Source organism: Bos taurus, chromosome 28 (genome assembly GCF_002263795.3).
Source record: "Bos taurus isolate L1 Dominette 01449 registration number 42190680 breed Hereford chromosome 28, ARS-UCD2.0, whole genome shotgun sequence".
NCBI classification, from domain to species: Eukaryota; Metazoa; Chordata; class Mammalia; order Artiodactyla; family Bovidae; genus Bos; species Bos taurus.
This window is the reverse complement of record NC_037355.1, coordinates 39,469,268-39,476,381: the sequence shown is the minus strand read 5'-3', so window position 1 is coordinate 39,476,381 and position 7,114 is coordinate 39,469,268. Positions and strand designations below refer to the sequence as shown.

The 7,114-nt window shown below is 41.1% G+C and overlaps 1 pseudogene; it reads right to left on the bottom strand.

Annotated features, from left to right (window-relative positions):
• Positions 1-1,671: 1,671 nt before the first annotated feature.
• On the bottom strand, positions 1,672-6,465 carry LOC107131937 (small ribosomal subunit protein uS12-like; annotated as a pseudogene).
• Positions 6,466-7,114: the final 649 nt, after the last annotated feature.

Sequence of the window (7,114 nt, the reverse complement as noted above, 5' to 3'; positions counted from 1 at the left end):
GTCTGAGTTTATTTTATCTCATCTCTAATACTTCATTTTCATTTCTTCCAGAGTTTCTCAGAATTCTTACCTGTAAGAAAAGGAGATTTTTTTTACCTTTTGAATTAATTAAGCCCCTGGGTAAGGAAACATTCTCAAAAGACCTAATATTATTTGATTAAACTCTTAGAAAGATAGCATTAATATACATCTTCAATTTTTTTTTTAAGTAGAAGAAATTTCTTAGTAACTAATAAATTAGTTTCAATTATTGTTGACATAATCACAGGCTACCTCCACCTCATATCTTTAAGTGTGTGTGTGCACATACATATATTATGACATTTGCAGTTGTTCAGTCGCTCAATCCTGTCAGACTCTTTGCGACCACATGGACTGCAGCACACCAGGCTTCCCTGTCCTTCTCCATCTCCCAGAGTTTGCTCAAACTCATATCCACTGAGTTGGTGATGCCATCCAACCAATTCATTCTCTGTCACCCCCTTCTCCTCCTGCCTTCAATCTTTCCCAGCATCAGGGTCTTTTCCAATAAGTCAGCTCTTCACATCAGGGGCCCAAAGTATTAGAGTTTCAGCATCAGTCCTTCTAATGAATATTCAGGGTTAATTTCCTTTAGGATGGACTGGTTGGATCTCCTTGCAGTCCAAAGGACTCTCAAGAGTCTTCTCCAACACCACAGTTCAAAAGCATCAATTCTTTGGCTCTCAGCCTTCTATCTGGTCCAGCTCTCACATCCATACATGACTACTGGAAAAACCACAGCTTTAGGCGGACCTTTGTCGGCAAAGTAATGTCTCTGCTTTTAATATGCTATCTAAGTTTGTCATAGCTTTTCTTCTAAGGAAAGTGTCTTTTAATTTCATGGCCACAGTCACCATCTGCAGTGACTTTGGAGCCCAAGAAAATAAAGTATTTCACTGTTTCCATTGTTTCCCCATCTATTTGCCATGAAGTGATGGGACTAGATGCCGTGATCTTAGTTTTTCAAATGTTGAGTTTTAAGCCAGATATATTATGACACATATCAGCTTAATTGAGATATAATCCACATTGCATAATATCAGTCCCTTTAAAGTGTACTATTCACTGGGTTTTAGTATATTCACAGAGTTGTGAGACCATTACTACTAATATTAGAATACTTTCATTATCCCCAAAAAGAAACCCAACACTCATTAGCAGTCACTCTTCTGAATATTCATGCAAATATAATCATACAATATATGATCTTTGGTGGTGGTTTAGCCGCTAAGTCCGACTCTTGTGACCTCATGGGCTGTAGCCTGCCAGGCTCCTCTGTCCATGGGATTTTCCAGGCAAGGATACTGAAGTGGATTGCCATTTCCTTCTCCAGGGCATCTTCCCAACCCAGGAATCGAACCCAGGTCTCCTGCATTGCAGGCAGATTCTTTATCAAATGAGCTATGAGGGAAGCCATATGATCTTTAGTGACCATATTCCGTTGCTTAGAATACTGTTTTCAAAGTCCATCTATCAATAGTTGTAGCATGTATCCATATTTCATTCTTTTTTTATTGTGAATAATTACTCTGTTTTAATGGCTATACTACATTTTGTTTACCCATTCACTAATTGATGGACATTAGGTTGTTTCTGCTTTTTTGGACATTATGCATAAGGCTGTTATGAACATTCATGTACAAGGGTTTGTGCAGACACGTTTTCATTGCTTTTGAGTATATTCAGTTGGCTCTCCATATCCATGGGTTCTGTGTCTGTGAACCCACGGATCCAGAAAACAAACTGTTTAGTTCCAGAAAGCTTCTAAGGGCAGAACTTGAATTTGCAGTGCACCAACACACGACGAAGCAACTTTCACTCTCAGCAACTATTTAAACGACTGACATCATATTCGGTATTACAAGTAATCTAGAGATGATGAAGAGTGTACAGGAAGATGTGCATAGGTAATATGCAAATACAGTTTTATAAAAACAACTTGAATGTCCAAGAAGTTTGGTATCAGCAGGGTTCTGGAACTGATCCCTCATGAATACGGAGGGACAACTGTACATAGAACAATTATATATAGGAACTTGTGGGGTCATATGGTATCTTCCGGAGAAGGCAATGGCACCCCACTCCAGTACTCTTGCCTGGAAAATCCCATGGATGGAGGAGCCCGGTAGGCTGCAGTCCATGGGGTCGCAAAGAGTCAGACATGACTGAGTGCCTTCCCTTTCACTTTTCACTTTCATGCATTGGAGAAAGAAATGGCAACCCACTCCAGTGTTCTTGCCTGGAGAATCCCAGGGACGGGGGAGCCTGGTGGGCTGCTGTCTATGGGGTCACACAGAGTCAGACATGACTGAAGTGACTTAGCAGCAGCATGGTATCTTCATGTTTAACTTCTTGAGAAATTTTCAGTGTCTTCCAAAATGACTTACCATTTTACATCCTCACCAGGAGTATATGAGGGTTCCAAATTTCTCCATATCCTCATGAATACTTGTTATTATTGTTCCTCTTGATTACAGCCATTCCAATAAGTGTGAAGTAGCATTTCATTTTGTTTTTGATGTGTATTCCCATAATTAATGTGTTTATTGGTCATCTGCATATTTTCTTTGGAGAAATATCTATTAAAATATTTTGCCCATTTTTAATTGGGTAGTCTTTTAATTATTATTATTTTTTTGGCACATGAAAATTTATTACTATCACACTTTCACCATCAAAACTTATAATCTTGGAAAAAAAACTTATGGTCTTGGATTTTCCTTCCTGCCTTTGTACAAAGCTGAAAGAGAGACACTGGCTACTTTGACAATCTTAAAGCAGACTCCAGGAATGCCACTAACAGCATGACCTTTTTACCAAACCTAGCAACCAAAACTTCACATTTTCCTCATTAAAACTTAAACAACCATCACTGGGTACAAAGGCTGTGATGTTTTTGCCATTCTTGATTAGCTGAACCCTGACACACCACCTGATGACAGAATTTGGTTGTTTGGCTCCAAACTCCACATTTTTTAGTGCAGCTCCTTTTACATGAGAAGTGACTTCACAAGGGTTGGCCTTCACAGCTTTGCCCAAATGGGCTTTCTTGTGCTGTTTATCACGCTCTGGTCTCATCGGTGACTACAGAGCCTCCTGGCAGTACAAAGATCAAGACACCTGTCCAAACTGCTGGCACCACTATCTTTGAATTATTAAGTTGTACAAGAGCTTCCCACACGGCACTAGTGGTAAAGAACATGCCTGCCGATGCAGGAGGTATAAGAGATGTGGGTTCAATCCCTGGATGGGGAAGATCCCCTGGAGGAGAGCATGGCAACCCACTCCAGTATTCTTGCCTGGAGAATCCCATGGACAGAGGAGCCTGGCTGGCTACAGTCCATGGGGTCGCAGAGTCAGACACGACTAAAGCAACTTAGCACACACACATGCCATAATTACTTATATATTCTGAATACAAGACCCTTATCAGATATACGATTTGTATGTGCTTTCTCCTATTCTGTGGACTGCCTTTTCACTTTCTGGATAATGTGCTTTGAAGCCTAACAGTTTTTAATTTTGATGAAGTCCAATTTATCTGTTTTTCTTTTGTTGCTTGAGCCCTATATCTAATAAAACACTGCCTGACCCACGTTCATGTAGATTTAGCCCTATGTTTTAATCTAAGAGTTGTGCAATTTCTTTTACATTTAGGTCTGTGATCTAATTTAAATGTATATGGTGTGAGGTAGGGGGTTCAACTTCATTCTTTTGCATGTGGCTATCTAGTTCTCCCAGAAATATTTATTGAAAAGACTATTCTTGCCCCTACTGAATTGTTTAAAAAATACCTCCCTTAGAGAGTTCTTAAATGGAATCAATGATATAATTTGTCTTGTCAGGTATAAAGCGGGTACTTGAAAAATGTTAGCTCATATTATTAGTTGCCAGGCTCCGTGACGAAAATGCATAAGTAAACAGGATGATCTGCTTTTAAAGAGTTCTCAGTCTAGTAGAAAAGACAGAAATGGACACAGATAAACTGCAAAACATAACATGATCCATGACAGAGGTTTATAGGTGAAAACTGCTGTAGGAACATCGGAAACTAGATCTTGGCAAAGTCAAGGAAGATATCACAGAAAGACAGTCCAGCTGGAGAGGTCATGCTATGCGGAGTCACAGAGCCATGGAATAACAGCAGTGTTTTAGGAAAAGGAAAGATGTACAGTGTGGTTCCAGTTTTAGATCTAAAGAGAAGGATAGTGAAAGATGAGGATGAAGGGGGAAGTAAAGGACAGTATATGGAGGATCTTGTGACAAGTTAGAACATAACTCTGTTTGCAATGAATAGCTTTCAAGAGAGAACCATGATCAGTATTGTGTTTGAGGAAGACAGTTTGGAACTCTGGCAGCCATGTGAAAGGTCCACGGAGGAGAACTTAGTATAGGGAAGGGGAAAGAAAGAAGGGAAGTGCTCCCATGTTTGGGTGAGTCCTCTACTAAGGTGGAAGAGAAATTCTGGGAAGTGACATCTCAGCCCTCAGTCTCTCTTCTTCCAGAATCCTCAGCCACTAGGGCTCCAAGTGAGATGCTATTCTTTTGCATAGATCCCTGCTAGCCTTGGGGAGAAAGGCAACAGTGAAAAATTACTTACTGAGCACCTTCTACATCTTAAGTACTCACTCTCAGAGGCTTCACTTGGCTTATAAGGAAAAGAATCCAGCTGAGCTAACCCTGGCAAAGTGGAGAATCAGTGCAAAACTTGAGGTGAAGCTCACAGAATTAAAGAGGAGAAGAGGCACCCTGGACAGAGTACCAATATTATAAACTTTGACAATTAAATTAATAAAAGGATAGAAAATCAGCACTGGAACACCACAGTAACAGCTACTCACAAGCAAGACCCACTGATGCATGCTGAGAATTAATGGGCCAGTTTTTTGGGAGAAACAAAGATATTTGCCCAGCCTCAAAGCATCTCCACCAATCATTGCTATGGTGATTTTAGCATATGTCCAGAAATTCTTTGGTACTCCTCTCTCCTGGGTGTGAGCTGGATATACTGAGTCAATTTCAAAGAACAGGCTATGAAAGGGCAAAAATAATAATAATAATAATAATAACTTTACAGTAGAGAAAACTGACAGATATCACTTTAACCCAGCAGCCAAGGTTAAGGAACCAGTAATAAGTTGAATTGCTGTCATGTGCCCCTGACGTGATATGACAGAAAGGGCACTGCCTCCTTCATCCTCTATTATTCATAACCCCAGACCATTCATGAGAAAATATCAGGCAAACCCAGGTTCAGGAACATTCTATAAAATACTGACCAGGGACTTCCCTGGTGGTCCAGTGGTTAACGATCTGCCTTTCAATGCAGGGGAAGTGGATTCGAATGCTGGTCAGGGAACTAAGATCCCATATGCCTCTGTGCAGCTAAAGCCCATGCACCACCACTACTGAAGCCTGCGTGCCACAACCAGAAAGAAGCCTGTGCACCCCAGTGGGGGGCCCACATGCTGCAACTAAGACAGACACAGCCAAAAATAAAAAATAAATAATTTTTTAAAGCTACCATTAAAATACTTGACCAGTACTGCTTAAAAGTGTCTCCTAAGAAGACAAATTTCTCCAAAGAAGACATACAGATGGCTAATAAACACATGAGAACATGCTCAGCATAGTTCATTATTGGAGAAATACAGATCAAAACCACAATGAGGTATCATCTCACACTGGTCCAAGTGGTCCTCATCAAAGGGTCTGCAAACGATAAATGCTGGGGAGGGTGTGGAGAAGAGGGAGCCCCCTTGCACTATCGGCAGGAACGCAAACTGGAACAGCCACTATGGAGAACAGTGTGGAAATTCCTTTAAAAACTGGGAATAGAACTGCCATGTGATCCAGCAATCCCCACTGCTGAGCATACACCCTGAGGGAACCAGAACTGAAAGAGACACATACCCCAGTGTTCACTGCAGCACTGTTTACAATGGCCAGGACACGGGGGTAACCTGGATGTCCACCGGCAGATGAATGGGTAAGGAAGCCGTAGTACAATATATGCAATGGAATATTACTCAGCTGTAAAAGGAATGCATCTGAGTCAGTTCTAATGAGGTGGATGAAAGTGGAGCCTATTACACAGAGTGAAGTAAGTCAGAAAGAGAAACCCAAATACTGTATATTAATGCATATATATGGAATTTAGAAAGACAATAGCAACAATTCTACACACAGGGCAGCAAGAGACACAGACGTAAAGAACAGACTTTGGGGCTCTGTGGGAGGAGAGGGCGGGACGATATGAGTGAATAGCTTTGAAACCTGTGTATTACCATATGTAAAATAGATGACCAGTGTGAATTCAATGCATGAAGCAAGGCACCCAAAGCCAGTGCTCTATGACAACCTAGAGGGGTAGGGTGGGAAGGGAGGTGGCGGGGGGGGGTGGTTCAGTATGGGGGGACACGTGTATACCTGTGGCTGATTCATGTCGAAGTATAGCAAAAACTATCACAATATTATAAAGTAATTATCTCCCACTAAAATAGATTGATCAATTTTTTAAAGTGTCAAGGCCATGTAAATCAAGGAAAGACTGAAAATAGTCACAAATCAGAGGAGACAAAGGAGACAGGACAACTAAGTGCAAAGTGATCTCTTGTACTGGATCCCAGAAGAGGAAAAGGACAAACGTGGAAAAACTGGGGAGATCCAAAGGAGGTCTGGACATTAGGTAACAGAGTGACCAACCATCCTGGTTTGCCAGGACTGAAGGGGTCTCTTAGGCATGGAACTTCCAGTTTTAAAAATCAGGATAGCCCTGGTTTGTCTGGAACTGGGGGCTTCCTGGTGCAGGAGGCTTTCAGTGCTAAAACCAGGTAAGTCTCAGAAAAACCTGGATGAGTGGGTTACCAAGTTCATGTCTTACTTTTGACTAAAGTATATCCTGGTGATGTGAACTGTGACATTAGCAGTAGCTGATGAAGAGCATCCAAGAACACTGTACCACCCTTCCAGTTCTTTGGGAAATCTAAAATTATTTCCAGGTAAAAAGGTTAAAACAAAACAAAACAAAAACTGAACTAATAAAAATACCAAACAGGAGGAGGGGCTTCCTTGGCAGCCCAGCAGTTAAGAC